Consider the following 25,644-nt stretch of genomic DNA (forward strand, 5'->3'; position numbering starts at 1 on the left):
CTGCATTCTGTTAGACCGAGCATTGATTTCAATTTTTAGCTGTGAACAGCAAGAGCCCAGCTGTGGTCAGAGTGGGAGCAACTGCGAGCCGGGGTCATATTCAAGAAGGAATTTATTATTTTTTTTTTCTAAGTAACACTTAAAAAAGTTTCCTTTCTCTAAATGCTGGGAGAGATATATATTGGGGTTTCTACACCTGTCAAAAGTGCTGAATCTAATTTATGACAAAATGAAATCTTTATGTTCGGCTGTGAGAATAAACAGAATTATGAGGGGAAAACAAAGAAAAATATAAAATACATTGCCTTCAAGGCTGAAACAACTACATTTACTTGGTATTCCCATATGTGCTAAAAGGAAATTTATGACAGCACATTGAAAAGCCAGATTCCCTTTGTGAAACCTTTCACATTTATTTAACTAAGCACAATCATTGAAAATGACCTTTATCCAGACCCTTCACAGCGGTCTTACAATGATCTAAAATGACTGCCAGATATTCTTTAAATAACATTACTTAACTAAAAGTCATTACCCAGGGGCAATATTAAAATACTGGCAAGCAAATACAGATCTAATTTCAGCAAAATATACCACAGAATTAATGAAAATTTGATAACACATCACATTTCTTTGTTAAAAAGCAAAAAATACAAATTATCTGCCTTTTTTTTTAACGTTGGGAAGAAAATATGGTTGTCAATATAAGGTGCCTTGTTTCCTAATGAGCTTAAGCCTAACAGAAACAGAATCTACAAACAAAAATGTCCAACACAATAGTAGCTACATTGTTGACTGTGTAACAAAATTCATTATGCCTCAAGAAAGCTTCTTAAGGCATATTTTAACTAAATAAATGAAAAATAATTTGTCAGACATTACACTTAAGAAAAGTCATAGATTTTTTTTACATAATGCTTTTTCCTATTATCAAAGTAAGTATATAAGATTTGAGGAATCTGTAGTTTATCAATTTATCTTCAGTGTAGATCAATGTGTAACTAGTAGAATCGGTACGGATAGACGGGTAAAGCATAGGTCAGGAATAGTTGGTAGCTGATTAAAAATACGTATGTTGTAGATTCCACATTTTTTTATTTGTAATACACTTTGGTTTCAGTTAGTAAAAACTGGACATGCTCTAGGGGAAAAGATTTTCCTCTATTAAGAGGATGATTAGTTCAGTAAATCATGGCTTTGCGATAAAGATGATTACTGCATCTCCTTGCTGGGAAAGGGGGAATGGGATAGGAGGTTCATTTCACCACAAAGTAATTATGCTGAACTAGAGCTTTACCATTTATCATGGCTGAAAGATGACACTCACTGTTAGCCAAGAGAAACCGCTACTCAAACGCTTCCATCTAGATCAATATACCCTGCATTTTTTTTTTCCTAGCAAAAAGTAATTATACAACAGAAACTTCACAATCAATACCATCTCAGGCTAACTTAAAGTCAGCTATAAGGGCATGAAGGTATGGAACTGTCAGTTGTCAGTGCAATCTGTCCCATTAATTCCAAATTAAACCTATTTTTCTGTTCTGCTAACCAAATCTTTTCTAGTACTATTTTCAATCCTGAGCAGTGCTTCCTGATAAATCAGAAAGCATTGTCAGTTCTTGCTTTTATTTTTGTGGAAATAAAGCATACAGTTACCAGTGACCACATAATAGCATAAGAGAGGTGTCATTAATTATCCTACCTGTATTTTCCTACAAAATAAAGGAAAAAATCAAGTCATGAGAAAAAAATAAACAAAAGCTAGACCACTCATGGAATCATAAATTCTAACATGAGGCTCTGACCTTCTGGGAACTTCTAAGATTTATAAATATGACATGGATGATTTTACAACATGCAGTCATTTTTTTTTCTGAAGATAAATAACCATTGCAGTCAGAGAGATAGAATATATATGATTGCACATATGTGCATTTTATATACAGGAATGAAAAAGTTGTTAGAATCATTTGAAAATCTATCTAAATGTCAATTTGACAACTGCTTTCTGTAAGATAAAGCTTACTCTTATAAACGAATCTAATATATCAGAAAAGGTTAAAGGGCATGGAAAAATCACTACTTCAGTGAAAAAAATTTTGACATCCAATTTTCAAGCTGATTTATCAGTGGAAAGCTAAAATTGATAGGTTGCCATTACTGGGGACTGGCCTGTCTAAGAAAGCTGTTACAAAACCTCTCGTTTTGATTTAGCCACATTAATCAATACAAACCTATACTGTTTCAATTTTTAAAATATTGATCTGCTGCAAGCTTAGTGCAGCCACATTTATCAACAATCATAAAAAAGCTTTAAAATACAGGTTTACCAAAATATTTATCAAAGGCAATTTAAATTTGATTGCCTTGATTGATTTTTTTCTTATATAATTTATTCTAATTAACACAAAAACTGTGTTAATTTTTCCATTGGGAACTAGCTAATTTCCATTATATATTACTAATTTTTAACTAGCTCCGCATTAACATAGATTTTCCAAATATTTACCTTTACCTAATTCGGTTTTAGGCTACTATAGTGTTATTTTATGATGCTAAGTATTTAGAAATGAAACAGAAATTAAAATTTTAGAGTAAGATTATTTTTTAAGATACAAAATCTATTTTTAAACCAATAGCTGAAAGTGACATTCAGCAGAAATAAAGCGTTGTGAAAAAATTTAGGAGTCTATAGAACTACTTCGGGACTGAGAAGACTTGTTTCTGTTTGTTAAAACTTTCAGAGGTAGGAGCTCTCAAATTGTTTGCAAAGGCAAGGACTGGGTGGGTTGTTTCCAGAAACCAGGAACAACATGTGGTCTCCCATGTGGGTGGCAGGAACCAAATTACTTGAGGTGTCATTACTGCTTCCCTTGATCGCAGCAGCAAGAAGCTGCAGTTGGATATCAGACTAAAGCATGCTGATGTGTGATGAGGGCATCTCAACTGGTATCTTGACTGCTTGGCCAAATAAATACCCACAGCGTTACTGTTTTTGTTTGTTTGTTTGTTTTTGTTTTGTTTTTTTTTTTTCTTAGTTCCCAAACGTATGAGTGAAAATTCATGTAACAGAGCAGAAATTCTTCTCAAATCATTCAGGATATTCTGCAGAATTTGAAGTAGTGGCAAGTAAAACCAGGGATGTCTTGAAACGATAGGGAAGGTGTGTGGCATAGCGGTGAAGCTGCCACTTGGGGTGCCCGCGTCCAACATGAGCGTGCCTGGACTTGACATACTACCTCTGCCAAGGATTCCTACTTCCTGCTGCTGTGCACCCTGTGTGTGTGCAGCGGCTGATGGCTCAACTACTTGGGTAGGTTCCTGTCGTCCAACTGTAGAGCTGGATACAGTCCAGTTCTGACATGACCTGACTCTGGCTGTTGCAGGAATCAGGAAAGTGAGCCACCAATGGAAGAGCTCTCTCCTCCATCCTCCATGCCCTCTCGCTGCTGTGCTCTTTAAAGCAGACAAACTGCTTTAAATGAGAATATTTTTCACATTACTAGTACTTTATTGTGTTTTATTAAGTGCTATAAAGAATCTAGAGGAAATGAACAAAAGAAAGTAATCTTGACTTTAACAGATTGTCTTCCTCATTGACAGCATTTGATGTCAAGTTGCATCCTCTATTTCATAAATATATTTCTACTACGTAACTATAAATATCTCCTACACTATATTTAAAAATATACATTTTATTAAAACTCTGGCACATTAATATATGAAATGCCATCACATTTACAGTGAATTACCGTAAAAATTGTATAAATCATTACAAGAAAACAGAATGGGTAGGGAAAGATACAGCCCATTGATGCTAACAAATGCATCACACATGTACATGGCACTGTGGTGCACCTTAAGCAAAGTCAGAAAAATGAATATTGTGCCTGTCCACTCAGTATAAAACAGATATTACAAAGAAGAGATTGTATTAGGCACACCCCAAAGCTAAAATATTTCCAATCAGAATAAGGAAGTTTTCTCTTTTTCTGTCTCTCAAATTAAAAAAGTAAAAACTCTTCCAATCAAATTCTATTTTGTGATCCTAAAGTGTATTCAATTATTAGGAACTACAAGAATGATGCCATAACATTTTCTTATCTCTCCAGCGAAGTAGTCCATTTGTGAACTGGACATGACTGAAAATGACTAAGTTACTTCACTGTTGCTGGAAGTGTAGCGTAGTTCAGCCACTATAGAAATCAGGATGGAGAGTGCACAGACAACTGAAAACACATTTACTGTATGACTCAGTTATCACACTGCGAGGAGTACACCTAAAGGAGTAAAATCTGCATATGAGAAAGTGACCTGCAAAACCATATTTATAGCAGCACAATCCACAACAGTGAAGACATGTCAACAACCCAGGTGTTTGTCCAAAGAAGAATGGATAAAGAAACTGTGACACATTTACTCTAAAGAATACTACTCAGCCATTTAAAATAGTGGAATTCTACCATTTGCAATAAAAGAGCACCAACTGGAGACCATTATGCTCAGTGAAATAAGCCAAACACAAAAGGACAAATATTATGTTCTTCCTGATATAAGGCAAGATTTGTGAAAAAATACAAACAAAACAAGTAGATATTCAGGCAAACATGTATACATGTATATTCTCATATAATGGAGACCAGCATACCAGGAATTGAAGATATTTTGCAGCATGCATCTGTATTCCTGAATAAAAAAGATGACTCCCAATGAAGCTGTTAAATATACCTCGATAATATGATACTAGATTTTCTACCATTGCTAATACTACAATACCATGATACATTTAAATAGGAGAAGATTGGGGTTGTAACTGTTGCTGAAGGACTATACTACCGTAATAATATGGGAGAAAATATTGTAGGGGGAGAAGGGGAAGGATGAAGAGGTGAAGGGGGAAATGCTACACCTACAAAATCATATCATAAAAATAATAAAACAAGCAAAGTGTTTTCTATTCAAGGTTGGAGATGTTTATCAGGTACACTGCAAGTTCTCTCGCTGGTAAAGTTGTTTAGTAAGAGCTTTGCGAGTAAAGGCTATCATCTGCTGTGAAGCAGGTGTTAGCAAGGGCCTTTGGAGGTGCAGTACTCACATTCACCTGTAGGGTACTACTCACTGCCTCAAGCTGCTGCTGAGCATTATTTACTAAAAGCAGACAGAATCCATCTAGGTACAAAACCGTAGTTCTAGTACACACTCTTCAGAACATTACTAATGGCTTAATGAAAATAACACTTTCAAATTAATATGCGCACTGTCCACACCGTTCTCCTCTGATCTCCTTGATGTTGCAGTCAATGCTTCTGTGTGTGTGTCTGCAGCAGGATGGGCTGAATCTCAGAATCAGACTTTCTTTTCAATATTATCCTGGTTAGTACTCCAGCTTTTGCACTTGATTCACACATGGACTACCAATCATATGACAACATGCATCTGCTTGGCCTCTTTCTCAGTTTTCCAAATACAGAAGAAAGTAAACACTGTCTCAAACACATTTGTATGTTTAAAACACACACACATACAAATTTACAATGTAAATTAAAATTTTCCCTGTTTTAAAAATTCGGACAAATTTTATGAACATTATTTTTATCATCAAGTTCCATTTTTATTAAAAAGTGATCACTTTTCACTTTCTTCACTTTCCCTATATATCATTTCATGTTTTCATAGCAATGAAGGCATATAAAATATATCTCATTTACTCTCTTGTCTCTTTGCTAGGTGTCTGCCTATACTGAAACCGGTCACATTTCTTTGCCATGTCCTCACCTTCTTACACATAACAGTCTTTCGCCACCTTTCTTCTCTTTTTTCTTTAAAGTTTAATTAGTGACATGAGGTATAATCACACACTTGGACAATAATCACCCTTGCATTCACAGCCCTGTAACTCTGAGTTAGGTGTAACTTTATATGAGCACTGAGGAGCACTTCCTAGCCTATCTTCTTTTTTCTCTCTTAAAGAATGCTATTTACAGTTTACATTCTGATTAAGTATAATTTTTTGCTGGCTGCCATTATTTTAGGTTCCCTTGCTCTTAGCTTTGATTGCTTCTAAAATTCTACCAACTCATTCACTATCTTAATTTTAAGATTGCCTAATTGATTGAACTGTGAGACTTCCCAGACTGAAATTTGGATGAGTTTTTTATTTGCATGCTTGAAAGCCAATGTTTACATGTATCTTCCACAAATTCTGTTAAAATTCAAATTTCAAAAATATGTAAGGAACTTATACTATGATATATATGCAAATGGATATAAACTATGACAATATTAATGTATTTAATGGCAAAGAGCAAAGAAATTGCACTTTGAGCCAGGACCTGTTAGTCTAGTCTGTAGGTTACACAATAGCAGAGGACAACAGAGAATCATGTGTTAAGATAGCACTATTAATATTCTTTATTATCCCAACAGAACTTCAAATTTGAAATACAACTCATTAAATTCTAAACAAGGGGCTACAGTAAACTAACATTTCTTTTGTTATTAAATTAATGATTTCCATGTTTAGCTTAACTCAGTTTATGATCTTTTACTGGGTGTTATAAAACATAGAAATCTTAATCATTACTAAAGTGAATTCCATATACAACTAAAATGCCTTTCAAAAATGTAAAGCAATTACACAATTGTGACAAAACTGGCAAACAAGAAAAGTATAATATACGTTAACAGCACTGGCAACAACCACTCAATTCATGTATTTTACAATTAATTATTGACGACTGTTATGTACAATTAACTTTCACAGAAAGATATTCATTAACCAAAACACATATTCTACCAAAAAATGACAACTCTGTTAGGTAGCTTTTTATCCATTTAGTATTTTATTTTGATTGTTTCACATTTCTGAATATAAAGGCTTTTTGAAGTACTCAATTTTGTAGTACTGAAATGTATGCTAAGTCAAATCAAATAATTGGTTCTTGATTTTAAGTTATCAAGGACAGTTTCAAAAAGGAAGATGAGAGAAGAGTTTTTAAAAAAATCAATCTTAAGGTTTGAGAAAGCAGTGAGCTAACAGGAAACAGAAGTCATCACGAAGAGGTGCTCTGAGCCGCCAGTACCGTGACCACTACAGAGAACCTTGTTATCATGTCATCAGGGTTTCAGCACTAAGTGATAAATACCCTGCTTAGTGGCCTCTATAAGATGTTTCCCCTCACATTTGTCACCCAGAGGTATTATATTGCTTGCTTCCTTTTCTTTAGTGCCCCGTGACCTTGTTTTAACATTCAGTATCATATGACATGAATACCTCTTATATCTGTCATGACTATAGAATAATTGTTTTTTTTTCACTCAAAATGACAATTTAGTTATATGACTAAAAAATAAAATTATACATTGAAGAATAAACAGAACAAACAAGTAACTATTTTATTATGTATGGTAATATTGGTATTGCCATTTTTCACGTAAACTAGATTGGAGAGGGAAGCAAATTTCATTAACAATCAAGATTAAATTCTTTTTGCTTTTTTTTTCTAATGAACTCTCAATTCTGATTCAGCATTACCAAAAAGGCAGATTCTGACCTGCTAACATGAATTTCCTTATTTGTAATAATGAGTTGCCTACATAACCAAGTCTAATCTAACTATTTGAGAGTCTCCTTGATTGAACTTGAACTCTACTTTGCAATCTTATCTTTAAATACTACCATTCTCATGTTCTTTTCTAGATGATTTAATGCTTCTCAAAAAGCCTGACTATTTCAACTCTATTCTGTCCATTTTGAATGTAAGTCTGAACACCTACATATTTCCTTATAAAATATAAATAATAGTAAATACCTCACTTAAATAGAGTTTTGTAATAATAGAATTACCAGAGAGTCAGAATGAGCCTGGAGATTAGAACAGTTTGGGGGGGGCTGGGACTGACTTTTACATATGTTTGCATTGTACGCTGTGCATAGCATAGTGGCCTGCTGCATCACATTTTGAAACAATTATTGAATATGCACTAGTTTAGACAGATGAGGGTAGAGCGCTTCAAATGACATCTTCAATGAACCACCAGTTAGCTAACAAAAACAACAGCCCATGTGTCAAAGACACGGCAACAAGGTGTGTGATTAAGTTTCTCAGAGCACAGTTATCTAATGTAATAATTATCTCTTTATCACATGATATTAAAATGCCAATAAATTCCATCATATAAGTAGAACATTGAAAAATAACATGACAGTTATGGTAAATGAAGAGAAGATACATGATAATTCTATACCTACTCAAGATTAGACAGGAGCTCAGCCACCCTGATTTGTGATGCTAGCACCTTAGCCCACAATGCCCCCACATCTGTCTCTATGCCATTCTTAAACACACACACACACACACACACACACATGCCTCTTTTTCAAAAACTTTCTGTGGCAAAATATAGGCAATTTTATTGTTATTTGAAATTCCAACCCAATAATTTGATTTTCATAAAATTATCCAAGATATCCAAATGTATGACCTGCATTCTTTAACAATTCAGTAAGGAAATTTATAAAGATAAACTTTATATGCCAGGGCACATATATCATTTAAATACCAAATGAGAAATAACCAAAATGTGTTTAAAATGACCTATTCTATTTCTGAAAACTTGACTATCAGCATTCCAGGCCTATGACCTTTATCTTTCAGTTTCTATCTTAGAGAAGTAGACTTCATGCCTATGACAGAGACGCACATTACTGAGGTTTTGTTCATTAGGAGCTGGTCCAGCCTGCTGGACAAAAGGATTTCTGGAAGCAGGTCCTTTTGAAATGTTACGTGGAGTATAGCAATAATATGCTTAATTTATTTTACATCAACTGCTTCCCAGATATTTGCCTTCAGGCATATACTTATACAATTGCTCTGCATATCTAAACTTTTATTCTTATCATGACAGTAAGATTTGATGGCTATATTTTATTTTATTCTTCCAATCTTATAGCTACATAGCAATATTGAGAATAATATTAATAGTTTTTTGAAAGATATTGTGATAGGAATTTCTTCTGAGTGCCATCTTGATAAGTGATTATTAAAGAGTTTGTAAATATCAGAATAAAAATTTTAAAATTTCAACACAAAAAACACAAATGAGTGTTACAATTTAGGCCTACTACGATTTTGTGTATTTTGTGTGTGTGTGTGTTTCGTTTGTTTTGATTGGAAAAACTAAAAGCAGAAGTAACAGAGTCCATATGGCAACACTGTACTCTACCAGTTAAACATCAGAATTTGTTGTGGAATTACAGTGAGGCAGCAGCGTCCTAAGATGAAAGATACACTAAATCCGTGCACTGAGGAAACAATTTAAAATGACTCACAGCCAACTAGCACACCAAATACCGGGGCTGGGTAGGTACTGCTCACTGATCTGATCTAGAGCCTTATTCAAGGCAAGGGTACATTTTAATGAGGGTTTAGAAAAGAGAGATCAATGTGCCAGTTCATGATGGTTGTGCTGCACATCTAAAAGTTTGGAAGAGTTAGTTGGATTACATTTCTCTTAACACTATGATGAACAAGATTACTACTACACAAGAAAAAGATATTCTGTTAAATCTGTACTTCAAAGGATAGTTCTTCTTCGTCGGCATCAACAGATCAACCTAAATCGACCGTGCAGCCCTTCAGTGGCAGGGGATTGAGCTCGGCCAGCACTGCTCTCAACACCCTCTCCTAAGTGTTCAGTTACCCTCTTTCTCCACCTACTGTTTCACAACTGCTGCTCTTTTGCTTAATATTGCTTTTGATCAACATTAATGATATTTCTACCCGAGTAGCTGACTCGCACACTTGGTAAGGATCATGCGTCCTCACTTGCCTTTGATCAAAATGATAAAAAAAAAATAAAAGAAAAAAATCAGGTAACCTGCCATCATCTCATGCCCATATATCTGATTTTTAATAACTCCAACTCTATTTCTCAGCTCTTTAAGGAAACATCAAAACAAAAAGTATTTGATTGTCAGTCTGCATGATTATAGAATTTTTCCATCTTACTAGAATGGAAACAGGTCTAAAAATTTTGCTTGGAATGCTTGACAGTCTAATAATTCAGGAGGGAATGCATCCCATTCCTTCCACCTTGATCTACCTGAAGACTCTCATCTCCTGGAAAAAAAAAATCCTTTTTTTTGAGCAATTCTAGACAACTAGAATAACATTCAGAACGAACAAAACGAAGATACAGAAGAAAAATGAACTAAAGAACATGCATACTACCAGAAAACATCTGGTGCTCTTTTTTTTTTCTCTTAGCAAATTTGGATTTTTTGAATAATAGTTACATCAAATGTATGTTAGTTTAAGTGACATAACTAGTAAATAAAGAAAAAAAGAAAAAAAGCCTTAGGTTTATGAAAACAAGTACAGATCCTTAAACCACAATAATGCAATTAAACTCAACTAAGTTTAAAATGAAAGGAATTTCATTCTTAAAAACTGATGAAGGCCTTCACCCTATAATGACTGAGACACTCAAATACGCTAGCCGTATCAGTGAACAGACAGCAGTTTTACACTGACTCTGTACTTTACAACAGCACACTTAATGGAAAAGTTAATGCAGCAAAGCCCTCAGATCATGGAAGTGACAGATTGTTTTTCTGTCCCTCTTGCATTCTAGACAAAAACCAAAAGTAAAAAATGAGGGGTGGGTAAATAAAAACAATGTTTTATGATTTATAATATACAGTTATTCACTGACTAAATGCAATCAGGTTAGTTTCTTCCCCTCATAAATAATTCTCAGGAACAAATATTTAAACGGAGGCATTGCATTTCAAATGTTCAAAGAATTACCATGTATTCTACTGGTAAACAAACAGTTCTATTAAGAAGAGTAATTAAGAACTATAGAAAGTAAATAGTAAAATATATATAATATGTTTGCTAGATTACTTAATTTTTCTGAGTTAACATTACCTTGGATATGTTCATGTTATATGAATAAGTATTTTATAATATCTTTAATATGCTATTCAAAATGACTATTTCAAAGCATAAGTTCTACCATTTATTAAAAAGTCCCATCTTATAAATGCTTTGATTTTATGTAGAGTTTCTGGGAATAAAGACAACTTGTCACCTAGCCTGTTATTTGTGAAACACTGACATAATGCAATGCCTTTGAATTACATTTGAAAGAGAGAGGGAAAGGGAGGGAGAGAGAGTGAGACAGAGGGAGAGAGAGAGAGAGCTAATTTGTTATCTTTAAACATGTTAATAGCCAGGGATGAGCCAGGTCAAAGCCAAGAGCCCAAAAAATAATCTGGGTCTCCATGTGGATCGCAGGGACCTAAATTCCTGAGTCATCAACACCTGTGTATCTGCGTAAACTTGGATCAGAAGTGGAAGAACCAGGACACAAATCAGGCACTCCGATTTGGGAGGCTAGCACCCCACGCAATATTTTAACCACTGTACCAAATCTCTCTGCACATGCTCCTTATGTGGTAAGAGCAAAGAACGAGATAAGGAAACGTGTGTTTAATCACAATTTAGTAAAAGTGAAGGAAAGAAAAGAAAACGTTAAAGCCAAAGTCAAAAGAAAGAACCATGATAAAACCTTACTCTTTAAAGATTTTCTAACATGTCTCATTTTGAAACAACTCTACAAAAATGTTTAAACAATCTTAAATTTAATTGGAAAAATTTAACAAAAATCTTCCCTAATAAGAAGAAACACATGAATATGAGTTGCTGTAGAACTGAGACAACACTGACTATGTTTTCTAGAATCAAAGTAGATATTTGAGGAAGAAATATTTAGCCTAGCAGGTAATAGCAGGTAATGGACACTTCTTTTCCACAGGCGAGTGCCTGCATTCAGTTCTGACTCCTGGGGAGAGAGGGATTCACGTTCCAGGCTTGGCCTTGTTCCGGCCCTAGCTGCTGTGTGCATCTACGAATGAATTATCCCACGCAAATGCACACCGATTCCATCACTATCTCTGCCTCTTTGTTTACTTGCCTGAAAAACAAATAAAATATTTCAAAGGCAAATGTGATAGGCTATAGTGGTTGTAACAAAAAGCCAAACACCAAAAAAAAAAAAAAAAAAAAAACCAACGAAAAACAAAAACAAAGTATACCATGGATTTTAAAATGAATTGTAAACCAGACAAATAAAGAGAAAATCTAATTCAAGTTCTGTTTTTTTTTTCTTTTCAATGGAAAGGAAAGCAGGGCTCAAGTGACTAAATGACAAATAATGAGAGGTGAAGAATTAAACACCCTTCAAATACTTTTCAAAAATTTATTTACTTTTTGGGTAGCACAGTTGGGAAAGCTTGTCTGCAACTTGGCCTCCCATATGAAAAATACATGTTGGAGCTCTGGCTGCTCCACTGCAGATCCAGCTTGCTGCTAACGCACCTGGGATAACACCAGAAGATGCCACCAGTGCTTGGATTTCTGAAACCCATATAAGAGACCTGGTTGGATTTCCAGCATCCTGATGGCCTAATCCACTCCAGGTTGCTGTGGCCATCTGGGGAATGAACCAGGAGATGGAAGACCCTCCGCAAATGCCCTTACACTTTCCACAAGAGGCAAGAATGGTTCACGGTACTCCTCTTCATAACGTCTCAAACAAGTAAAAATAAGTCTAGAAAACATCCTTTCTTCTTCTTCTTTTTTTTCTTTAATTTTGAGAGGCAGAGAGACAGAGAGAGAGAGAGGAAAAAGAGACAGAGAAGGACTAATCTGTCCACTACAGTGCAATTACCCAGGCCTGCAACAGCTGAGCTGCACTAGGCAGATGCTAACTGTAAAGCTGGAATTCTTTCCAGGTGGTGGGAGTCTGATGTCTCCGAGGGTCTGCATCAGCAGGGAGCTGCAGCCAGGAGCTCAAGCTGGCTATTGAATTTAGGTCCTCTTGATAGGAGGGGACACAGGAATCTAAATTAACAGGCTAAATCCTGACCATACTTCCTTATTTTAAAAAGAACAACAAAATATTCCAAAGAGGTTTAAGATCAAATGTTGAATTTTTGATATTAGAGCAGTGAAGACAATATTGTTCCTCGTAGAAAGATTTTATAAGTGAGTAACAGTTGGTCATATTTTCATTTAGGAAGGTTGTTTCTATAAATATTGTGCCCAGGCATTTCTATGTACTTGCTAAAAAACACCAACTAACATTCACTGTCATTTCAACAGCAGTGAACTGCATAAAGTTATAAGGCAAACTATTAAAAATTAGGAAAGTAAAAATGCATTTTTAGTGTGTAAATCTGGGGGTTTTATATATGTTGGAGAATATTCTGTTGATCAAATACAATACTGAAAATTTTATATGAGAAAAATAAAGCAGGAAAAGGTTAATGTTATTACTCTGATATCTTTAAAATTTACTACCAATTTGAATTAGTCATGTGTTTCATAAACAACTGATAAAACAATAGGATTTCACGTTTTCCAATTCATGCTATGTTTTTTTTTTTCAAAAGATTTATTTATTTTATTGGGATGTCAGATTTACAGAGAGAAAGATCTTTGTTTGCGGATTCACTTACTCCCCAAGTGGCTGCAATGGCTGGACTTGAGCCAGTCCGAAGCCAGGAGCCAGGATTGTCTTCTGGGTCTGCCACGTGGGTTCAGGGACTCAAGACCTTGGGCCGTCCTTGACTGCTTTCCCAGGCCACAGGAAGGGAGCGCGATGGGAAGTGCAGTAGCCGGGACACAAACGGGAGCCCAGATGTGGGATCCCATAACATGTGAGTCAAGGATGTAAGCCCGCAGGCTACTGCACTGGGCTCTATATGCTATAATTCTATGAACAGGTAATTAGTGCACATGTTATGGATAAAAAACACTAAAGCTCAGAGAGGTTAGAAACTTTCCAAAATGCTTTAGATGTTAATATTTTGAGAGGAAATAAAAATTCCAGTCTGAGTCTAAAACTTCAACATATAATTACTGAATTAGTACTTATAAACTGCTTCTCATAATCTAAGTTCTATATTAGCCTCAACAATTCTTGTTTGCTTTTGTGTTCAAAGCTTTCAAATGACTGAACATTAAAACACTACAAAAACCTAAAATATCATAGATGAAATTAACTTCAAATATTTCAAATAATAGTATTTATTCATTGTATCTTCAATACAAAGGAGAAAACATCTACAAGAGAGCAGAAGTCAAATATATTCAATCATTCAATTATTTATCTAAATTTAGTTTCTGACCTATTATCAGATGTACCAGATAATAACAAAGACATCATCTGCTATAATTTCAGAATTCTTTGGAATCAGGGGTATTTTGAATGCTTTTCAGTTTTTTCTGGCCTGCTTTTCATTCATAGTTAGAAAGTATAATATATTTATTTACAGATCACTTCTTACATGCAGCAACTTAGAAACATGCCAGAAACTTTAACATATATGACAGTAAAGTGGAAAAAAAACATGCAATTTGGAAAAATACGAACTAATTTGGATTTTATAAAAGCAAAGGGAAGAAATCAAACCAAAATGGTAATGCTTAAGTTTAGTTTGATATACTGTTTAAAAATTTTTATTTTTCGTGATACAGCTACAGAGGCTCAGGGATTTACCCCTCCAACTCCCTCTATTTCCCCTACCCTGTGTTGTTTCACCCTGAATTATTGCAGCTGTGTAGTTCTTCAGCAATATTCACAACTCCACCATTCTGCTATTTATGAGTATCATGGCATTGTGGGTATAGACAGGGGTAGAAAGTCCAGTCTATTGCCAAGAGACATCCAACCGTTTCACTGGGAGTCCTCTTAGTCCAGAGCAGAGATGCATACTGCCAGCAGATCTTTACTACTCGATATGCTAGCCTTCACTGTACAGTTCCTTTAGGTGAACATATGTATACACATGTTTACCTATATAGCTATTTAAGATGCTAAAAAATATCTGCTTAAAGACTTCAGATAGTCACCGGAAATTATTATCTGAGCACATGAGATTTTCTAAAATATCAGTTAATGTTTGTGTTTTTTATTGTTTTGTTTTTCTTTCCTTGGATACTTATTATCCCTGAATGGCATTGGTACTCAGACTAGCTAGCTCCAAAAAATGTTTGTTTTCCATATAAGAGGGCCAGAGTTTTGCATTAACACAACAAATAACTATTTTGAATTGTCTGGGTGTATGTGTTTATGGGCTTAGGCTGGAAAAGTAGATCCTTCTTAATAATTTCTAACCCCAGCATCTGAATGAAGAATTAGGAAGTCAGTTCATTGATGTGGCAAATTAACAGCAACAATTAACATTTACATTTTGTATGTTTTAAATCTTAGCCCACCTAAGAAGCAAATATTGCATATTGATAATAATATTAATGTCAAACAGTTCAGAGATCTACCTTAAAATATTTAAATGTGAATTAAGAAAAAATGTTATTGTAAAAAAGAGTGGAAGGATTAATAAAAATTGAGAATAAAAAAGTTTAAGTACTTTTCAGTCACAGAAAGAAGGATGGAATAGCAATTTCTAAATGAAAAGGAATTTACTGGCATTTGTCTCAAGTGGACAGAATACAGCTAGAGAGAGAAGGAACTCAATACAAGCCAAGTAAAAAAATCTTAGAGGAAATTTATTCCTAGGTCCTGGCTTACACAGCAGAATCAGATGAGCAGGCAGTAGGCACAGAGTCTATCACAAGAGTATAAAGTTTTTTGATGAGATGATTATTATTTTGTTGATTGAATCTGAGTTGTCCCAAGCTAAGTTTACAGTAAAGTAATCCTGAAAAGGGGGCAGCTAATAAATAAAAAAGTTAAGATCAACCTCATAAAAAAACTGGTTTTGATGATGCTTAAAAGGGCCAACTGAAGACGCAGAGTCACCTATTAATTGCTTTATACTTTGTCCTTTAAAGTATCAACAGCAGGATGCTCTTACAACTGGAAATAATATTCACACAACTCACCACACCAATGAGCTTACCAATGAGTTGAAAATTTTAATGATCCATTAGTTATGATAAACTCAATACTGATCCCAAACTTAGCAGAGTTATACTTCCAACTGTCAACTTCATGTGTGTATTAACTTGCTTAAAAAAACGCCAACCTCACTGAAGCAGATAAACCTAGTTCTCAACCCCTACAACGCCAATGCGATAATTTACATTTGGCCTATTTTATTGCCTAACTTTCAAAAGTCTTTCTTTATCCTAAAGCCAGATGTACTTAATTCTGAAGATTTATGTTACAACTCAAAAGGCATAAAAAAACCTAATTATGGAGTACTTCATTCTAAACCTCTGAATAATATCTTTATCCACAGAATGTTGACTACAATTTGGTAACTATTAAATAATGATAATAGAAAAAAAATATCACCTGGAAATAATCACTTCTTATACTGTCCACAAAGAGATATTGCATTTAATGCCTTCCAGATAAACCATAAGAATCAAATTTTTAGGGCTTATATCAACTTGAAAGGTGATTCAAACTAAAGAAGGTATTGTTTTCAGGACTTAATTGTCTAAACTGAAAGGAAAGCTGCTATTGATAGACACATGCGAGGGTTTCATAAAAGATTTTCCACTGCATGTCAGTGTTCTAAGATTGAATCAATCGGTAGTTCACTCATCTTAGTATCTGGGACTAATCTGAGGTTAGTTACTACGATTGCTTTTCTTTTATGAAAACCTTCGCCTTCTTGGGATCACCAATGTGGGCAATAAAAATGCCTAAAAGGAATGTTAAGAGTTAACATACTTTTCTAATATCATTATTATCAAACACAAAGTCTATGGATTATCACAGGCTTCAAATCATACAGAACATCTGTGATGATTAGAATTTACAATTACCACGTAAAGTACAAAATTTCAAAAAGAGGAATAAAGGTTTTATTACACCAAACTATATGACCCCAAACCATTTTTACCTATGAAAATGGGAGGAAGGCAGATGTAACCTGCTTTAAGATCATTTTATAAACTCAATGAATCAATTTTTTCACAGGACATTCAGCTAAATTTGTGTTTTTTCTGGATTGAGGCTCTGGATCACACACTATAGTGATGACTGTTAAGAGCTTTTGGTTGCTTAATTTTCTTGAGGACTGCATATTATCCTATTTTTAATTCTTCTTTGAGTACTCCAGTATCCTCATTCTCTACTCCAGATGCCTACACAGTAGCTTCCAAAAGTAAAGGAAGGAAACCTACCAAAGTCAAGAATTTATGTTTGAGGAATTTAACCACAAATACTAAAATGAGTGAATATGCAGAAAATTAGCAACTATAATATAATGGAAAAACAATATAAAACACAGCTCTATTAAAATATCATTATGCAAACCAACTTTCTACTATTGTAATTTTAGTGTGTTAGATTTAAAAGAGCTTTTTAAAAAGTCACAATATGCGTATTGCATATCTATTTTTTCTTTTTGTTTAATAATCCGATATATAATACACATACCATTGGAAAACAGAATATAAATTATAATGAGTGTTTTCTGGTAACTACTACTTGCTAAGAAAAAGGAATTGGTGGAATGCTCTGTAATATTGTCTATCTGGTCATATTTACTCCATCACATCGTTAATTCCTGAAGCTGAAACAATCATTACATTTTGATGTTCATCTGTTTTATTGAACTACCCAGAGGGAGATTTATGGGAATTTATGCATCAGGGTTGCAAGATTAAGTGAACAGTGATGACAGTCAACAAGCCATTTCTCTATATTCCAAAGGGCTTAACTCAGTTACTTAAAATGCCATAAACATAAATAGTCTTCTTTCTCTACAATGCATCTGTGACAGATGACGTCAAGTCGAACACCGGAGGGCAACGGCACTTTCCAACTAAATAAGCAACCTTTACTATTGACAAATGACACTACACTACTTGTGAGTACAGACATTAAAAAATGCTTTGTAACATAATGCACACGATTTCATTGTACATATATGACACAGAGTGATATGAGTTAATTTACTCACAGTATATTCAGTTACACAAAGCTTATTTGTAGAGAAAAAAATGCTGGCATCTGACTCCCTAAACCTTAGAACAATCTTTTTCAAGAGTTTAAAATATGTAGCTAAATTGAATATATTACTTCAGGAAACATATTATGGTTAAATGAAAATGCTTAAGTCAAAATCCAGGCTTTTTAAAAGAAGTCACAGCAAAAGAGTTCAGCAATATGTCTCATTGGCCTAATAAAATACCAACTGCAATAACTCCAGCAAAAATGCCTTTGAGTCTGCCAATATATCAAAGGTTACGCTTGAGAAGGTTTTCTGCAGTTAGTAAATGACTATTTTAATTAGCAACCAAATAAAGGACAACAGGACTCTGAGAATATTATCTTAAATTCACGCACATGTTGTAAATGGACAAGCATTTCAAACTGCATTGGCCTTTGTAAGCCAAGGAAAAATCTAACTAATGTAAGAAAAAAAAAAACCTGATTTTTCCTTTATATCTTAGTTAACTACTTTTTTGGGGGTGAAGAACCCAATTTACTATTTCTTAGATTTGTTATTTAATATTTGGATATTGATTTTTCTCCATAATTATCATTTGTGTGTTTCATACAATACTAACTGTATGTATGATGCATTTTGCAAAGTGTCTTATCTGTGAGGGACTTCTTAAAATAATTATCTCAATTCTCCCCCCCCCCCAATGTATATTTTCAGGAAAAAGCAGCAGAAATAATACTGACAATCAATTGGGTCATAGAGGTTTCAGACAGATGACCCTCATACACAAATAACTGACATTATTGGTCCTGACCCATACACTCACTATTGATCCACATCATCCAGTCATTTTACAACACTGATCTTACCAATTTATATTAAAGTTTCATCAGGGAACATGAATTTTGACAGGCTTTTAAAGTTCATAATGTACTTTCCTCTCCTTTTCATTTGCACCTGCACAATATTTATTCTAAGGGATGTTGACTTTGGAACTATTTTATGGCTCTTGGAGAATCTGACAATAACACCTGACTCCTCTTTTGGGTTCTGTCTCTCTCAATCTCCCAGGCCATTCTTATTTACTGAATAACAAGAACATGCTGGGATTGTGGCACAGTGGGTTAACACTTCCTATAACACTGGCACTCCATTCAAATGCTGTTTAGAGTAATGCTATTTCACTTGTGATCCAATTCCCAGGGAATTTTGCCTGAGAAAGTAATAGTAGATGATCCGAATGCTTGGGGCTCTGCACCAACGTGGGAGATTTAGGTGAGACTCCAGGACTGTGACCTTGGTTTGCCCTTAACCCAGAACATTGTAGCCATTTAGGAACTGAACTATGGAATACCTCTCTCTTAATTTATTTGAAGCACCACAACAAAAATTGAGTTCACACACACACAGGTCTCTGAAACTCAAGGCCCTATTAAACCATACTGATTTTACTTAGATTATTAAGGCTTATGTAGTTTAAAGCAAACAGGAAGATGAGTACGACCCAAAAAAACTAAATAAAAAACAAATTTCACATAAAAGCACTGAGTCTTTTAATTGCATATTTTACAGTACCTCCCAAATTACAGCCTTTCTTTAAGATAAATTTTATTAATTCAAATGTTATAACATGTTAGAATCAGCAGCATTGAGTCAAAAGATGGTTATGAAGTGGGTTATTCTGTTAAAAGCCAAACATTTTCTTTTAGTAAAAACAGTAAATAGGTTATAAGGATGGAATTCCTTTAGATTTAACATTCATTTAATAACAGAGATATAAAATTTTTATTATTCGATCTCTATAGTTACAAGTCATTTGGATGAGAGCACATGGCTATAAAACAATGATATATCAGAAGGGAGAAAAGATAAAGTACGGGAATGTTGTAGAAAGCAGAGAGCTTCTGAACTTGGATATAAATGGGGTGAACATACTTTCCTATTTGTCTCAGTATATGTCTTCATATTATAGCCAAGCTGTCTTAAATCATAAATCAGAATGCATTATACTTGTGTTTGTGGATTCTCGCTGCCCTTCATGATAAAAATAACTTAGGATGAAGGCATAGAACCTTGACATGATCTAAAGGACATTAAGTCATCTTGTTCATATACCAGTCTCTAGTTTCATCTCAATCGACTGTCCCCATTTTCCACCAAGTTCCTTTCTGCTTAGTAATTGAGAGGGTGACGGTCTTTATAATATTTCCCTGTTGAATGATTTACCATCTATCTTCCACTGGGGGTTCCAGACTCTTCATTTTAGCGCTTTGTTAAAACAGAGTATATTGAAAAAAGACTTCCCTAATTGTCTAACCTAAAATAAAGCACCTCTGTTATTCATACTCCATTAAACATTTTATACATTTTCCACTATTCATATTTATATCTTTTTGTCTAACTGCAGTCTTTTCTGCTAGAATGAAAACTTCAGTAAGACAGGGAGTTTGTCTGCTTCTTGCATTGTAACTACAAATAGGAGATCAAGAATTATTTGCTGATGAAATGAAGAAAATAAATGAAATGATGATTAAGTGGTATTGAAATTAGAAGATTTTTTTAGATGAGTGGACTAAGATAAAAAGAAGAGCCAAATATTAAGCATCTTTATGCATGCAAAATCTTATATTAACTATACTGGCTTAGCAGTGATAAATATGGACACACTTTTACTGTATTTATAACTGATAGAATTATTCTACATTACAGACAATTATTGTACAGTATGTATTACTTGATTTGGTAATTTATATGGAAAACAAATATTCAACATTTTCAGAATACTAGCATTCAAAAGTAACTTTTTCTATTAAGTTATCTTCATGATTCCTGTTAGAACATATAAACTTTCCTATTTATACTGCTACTGAATTAGTAAACACATGTTTTAGTATGTTCCCAACTCTTTCACTTTGTACTCAACACTGTCACTTTGGTTTCAGGCAGGGACAGGTACTTTTTGACACTTAAGGGGTTAACAGAAAATTCATGGAAACAAAAATTCAAAGATAGGTTTATATTGGAAAATTTATTTTAAAAATCACAGGCATTTCATAATATACATACATACACACACACACACACGCATATATATATATATACATGTCTACATATGTATACACATACCACACATATATACTAATATTTACTTATTCTACTTGAAAGAGTTTCAGAAGGAGAGAGGGAGAGACTGAGAAATAGATTTCCCATTCACTGGTTCACTCCTTAAATAGCCTCAACAGCCAAAGCTGGGTTGATCCGAAGCTGGGAACTGTCATGTGGTTGCAGAGGCGAAGGCCTTGGGCAATCCTTTGCTTCTTGCCCATGTCATTAACTGGGAGTTGGATCAGAAATGGAGCAGACAGGACTTGAACCCACGCCCATATTGTTGGCAACATAGGTGGATGATTAGCCTGGTATGCTACCATACCAGATCCCACAATAAATATCTTTCATAAACTTTTTCAGGTTTTTTCAGGTACATTGATTTAAAAAAAATTGTGTCAAAATAACATTTTATTTTTATTTTCCATGAAAGTATGAAGTGCTCTCATTTGTGGAGGAAGAAGTAAAATTTTAGATGGAGTGGCTAACAAAGTTCCTTCGGGGATGATTCCATTTGAGTTGAGGTCTAATGAAAGCAGAAGGGCTGGTCTGATGGACTGTTTTAGGGAAAACACTCTACACTGAGACAGCAGGCTGTGTAAACAAGAAGCCACAGTGTCTACAACAGATCAAACCCATATATGAATAGTATGTGAAGATGCCAAAGAGTCAGTTTAGGTAAGATAACACAGGCTACTCAGGTGACTGTCAGTTTCTTTGGTTGACTAACACTGAAATTCTCTGTAACAACAACCCCCACTAGTATTTTCTTTAATAATGGAGACAGTGTGTATTATTTAATATGGTAGCTACGAGTCATTTGTGTCTACCTGAAACTGGCTAATAATATTGAGATATCAAACTTTGCATTAATGAGATACGGGTAGCCATGTATGACTAGTGGGTACAGTCTTGCATAGTTTGGATCTGAAGGTTTCTGAGTAGAATAACAAAGGGACACACAGTATAGGAAGAATGACCCAAGCTACTCAGGATGGACTTTTGGAAAACAAGGACAAAAACAGGAAGATTATTCAAAATGCCAAGGCAGTAAATCATGAGATGGTGGCTTGCACCAAAGTGATCAAAGGTAATGGTGAGAAATGGTCAAATCCTAGATATATTTTGTTTCATAGAATCTATAAGGTTTGATGAAGGGTCCAGTATGTGATTTATTGAGAGAAATCAATAACACGTATGGCCTGGGCAACTCTAAGAATTTCTATGGTCTTTGGCTAAGAGGGAAAAAATGCAGGGAGACCGGTTTGATGGAAAAACGTCAGGAATCAGTTTTGATATGATATGTCTGAAATACAAAGATATCCAAGGAATAGATGTCATGCAGGCAGGTTTGACTGGACATGGGAGAAATCTGGAGTAGAAACAGTAAGTTTTTAATTTATCAAGATACTGATAGTGCATGTATACCATGAGACTAGATAAATTTGTCCACAGAGTAAGAAAACAAAGAGAACAGGACCAATGACTGAGCTCTAAGAATTAAAACTAAGGAAGACTATAGAGAATAGAGAATATAGTCAAATATCTACATTTCAGTGAATCAGTTATTACGGGGTAACTGAAGCACATTCTCTTTTTTAATATTATTTAGCACTAAGAATTCACATGCAGAAAAGGACAGAGGATATCTGCTTCTCTTCCTATCAATCTAATAAGATCCTAAGAGGCTAAGCTGACCAGCTAATAGAGAACGCAAAAAGACATGTTACTACAGGCCACCAGGTAGGAAGGACATTATCCTTAAGCTGCACTCTAACTGCATGACACAGTAATAATAAAAACTATGACTGAAGGAAGCATCCTGAACAATGCTAGCTGAATACCATATTACGGACCTGACTACATGAGTGTACTTCAAAAAGTTGGCTGAGGCCCGGCGCGGTGGCCCAGTGGTTAAGGTCCTCGCCTTGCACGCCCCGGGATCCCATATGGTCGCCGGTTCTATCCCGGCAGCCCCGCTTCCCTTCCAGCTCCCTGCCTGTGGCCCGGGAAAGCAGTCAAGGACGGCCCAAAGCTTTGGGACCCTGCACCCTTGTGGGAGATCCGGAAGAGACTCCTGGCTTCAGATTGGCATAGCATCGGCCCTTGCGCTCACTTGGGGAGTGAATCATCAGACGGAAGATCTTCCTCTCTGTCTCTCCTCTCTGTATATCTGCCTTTCCAATAAAAAAAATAATAAAAATAAATCTTTAAAAAAAAAGTTGGCTGGTGTTTAGCCCATTGGTTCAAATGCCAGTAAGACAATCATGGAATAACATGGATTTGGTAGTGGGCTATGGTGCGCAACTCCAGCTCCCTATTAATACACATCTTCGGAGGCAGCAGTGATGGCTTAAAGTGACTGAATCCTTCTATTCCCGCCACCTGTCTGGGGGGGGGCCTAGATTGAGTTCCCAGCTTCCAGTTTTGGCCCAGCCTAGTAACTCCCTACCATTGCAGGTATGTGGGGTATGCAAAGAAGATAACAGTTCTGTCCATCTCTCTCAGAATTCTTTTTAAAATGAAATTAATAAAATGTGGATTTGAGAGGTAAGTTTATGTTGATGCAAACATGTTTTCAAGATATGTTATTTATATATAAGTATTAATAATTAATAATTGATATTAATAACTATTATGTGAGTGTTTTTACATAAGGATAAATAAGTAAGTAGATCGATTCAATTCAGATTACACAAAGTTTACAAGTGGGTGAAATGTTGATGTTACTGTTATTTTGTGTAATGGTTGTGTGTCAACTTGGTTAAGCTATCATGTCCAGCTGCTTTGGATAAACACCGGGTTAGCCGTTTTTAGGAAAGCATTTTATAGATATATTTGATACGTATAAGGAGATGAGTTCATAACATCAACTGAAGGCCCTTATGACAACTGAGGTTTTCCAGAGAAGAAACTAGCTTTAAGAAGGCAGTACAGGGCCCAGCACCGTGGCCTAGTGGCTAAAGTCCTCCCCTTGAACGTGCCAGTATCCCAGATGGGTGCTGGTTCTAATCCCATCCAGCTCCCTGCCTGTGGCCTGGGAAAGCAGTCGAGGACGGCCCAAAGCCTTGGGACACTGCACCCGCGTGGGAGACCTGGAGGAGATTCCAGTCTCCGGGCTCTGGATCGGCACAGCTCCAGCTGTTGCGCTCACTTGGGGAGTGAACCATGAGACGGAAGATCTTTCTCTCTGTCTCTCCTCCTCTGTGTATATATCTGACTTTACAATAAAAATAAATGAATCTTTAAAAAAATAGAAGGCAGTACAGAAATCTTGCCTCTCTGTCAAACTATCCTACAAATTTCAATAAACTAATCTCCAAAAGCATAAGAGCAAATTTCTTAAAACAAGTGTTTCATATACATATATATCAAATATAACCTATGAGTATATGTGTACATATATACATACATCATATGTAACCTATAAGTCTGCATCTGTATATACACACATACATCATATGTAACCTATGAGTATGCATGCGTGTGTATACATACACACAAACACATCATATATAATCTTTGAGTTCTACCTAAGCGTTAGTCTGGAGAACTTTGGCTAATACATTTTGTCTCTGTAGAAATGTCGTGGTACTTTGTAAATTGTATTTAAAAACTAGGAGTTCCATTTTTCTTGTAAAACAGAGAAAAACTCAGTATCACTCTGAACAGAGGTCATTTGGAATGGGTTGCATGAAGCCATTCACATATGTTCTACTACAGTGTCTGGCACACAACAAATATCAATAAATATCAGATGCCATATTTGTTATTATAATAAAAGCACTGAACACTGACTACTTCAACAGAATGGGAGAGATTATTTTCAAGATATTTATCTGACAAAGGAGATAATACCCTGATCATATCGTATCATATCATATCAGGAACTCAAAACAAAAGTAAAAACAAAAACAACCTAAAAAACAGACCAGAATACACAGTTCTCAAAAGAAGAAATACAAAAGACAATAGATATATGGACAAAATACTCATTATCACTGCAATCAACAAAATGCAAATCAAAACCACACTCAGATACCAACTCAGTCCTGTCAGAACGGCTAGTATCCAAGAGATAGCGGCTAACAAGTGCTCTTGAAGATGGAGAGAAAAAGGAACCCTCACACAACGGGAAGGTAAACTAGTATAATTACTGTGAAAAATAATATGAGCTCTCTTAAAAAAACAGAAATAGATTTGTTGTATTGTCCAGCAGCCACATTGCCACATAAATACCCAAAATATACAAACACACTGCATCAAAGAAACATTTCACATCTTTCACATATTCAAGATATGAAATAAACCAAGATGTCCACCAGAAGAGTGGATAAAGAAAGTGTGATACACACACCCACATCTAATTCTATTCAGTCCTAAAAAAACAACGAAATTCTGTCATTCGCAGCAAAACAGGCGCAACTGATAAACCAGACAAAGAAAGACAGGTAACATATTATGAGGCAAAAAATTAAATATGAAAACAAAATAGCAATTATGAAAGGCCGGAAGGCGTGGGAGGGATAGAAGAGGTCTGGATTAAAATATAGGAAGCTAAGGAGTGTGATAAACATGACAAACATAACTGAAAT

The 25,644-nt window shown here is 35.1% G+C and overlaps 1 protein-coding gene across 1 annotated transcript in view; it reads right to left on the reverse strand.

Moving 5' to 3' along the window:
• NBEA (neurobeachin) overlaps positions 1 to 25,644 on the reverse strand; it is a 483,658-nt gene that overhangs the window by 241,462 nt on the left and 216,552 nt on the right. The window lies entirely within an intron of this gene.

This window comes from Ochotona curzoniae, unplaced genomic scaffold (genome assembly GCF_017591425.1).
Source record: "Ochotona curzoniae isolate NIBS_2020 unplaced genomic scaffold, NIBS_Ocur_1.0 contig_64, whole genome shotgun sequence".
In the NCBI taxonomy this organism is placed as follows: domain Eukaryota; kingdom Metazoa; phylum Chordata; class Mammalia; order Lagomorpha; family Ochotonidae; genus Ochotona; species Ochotona curzoniae.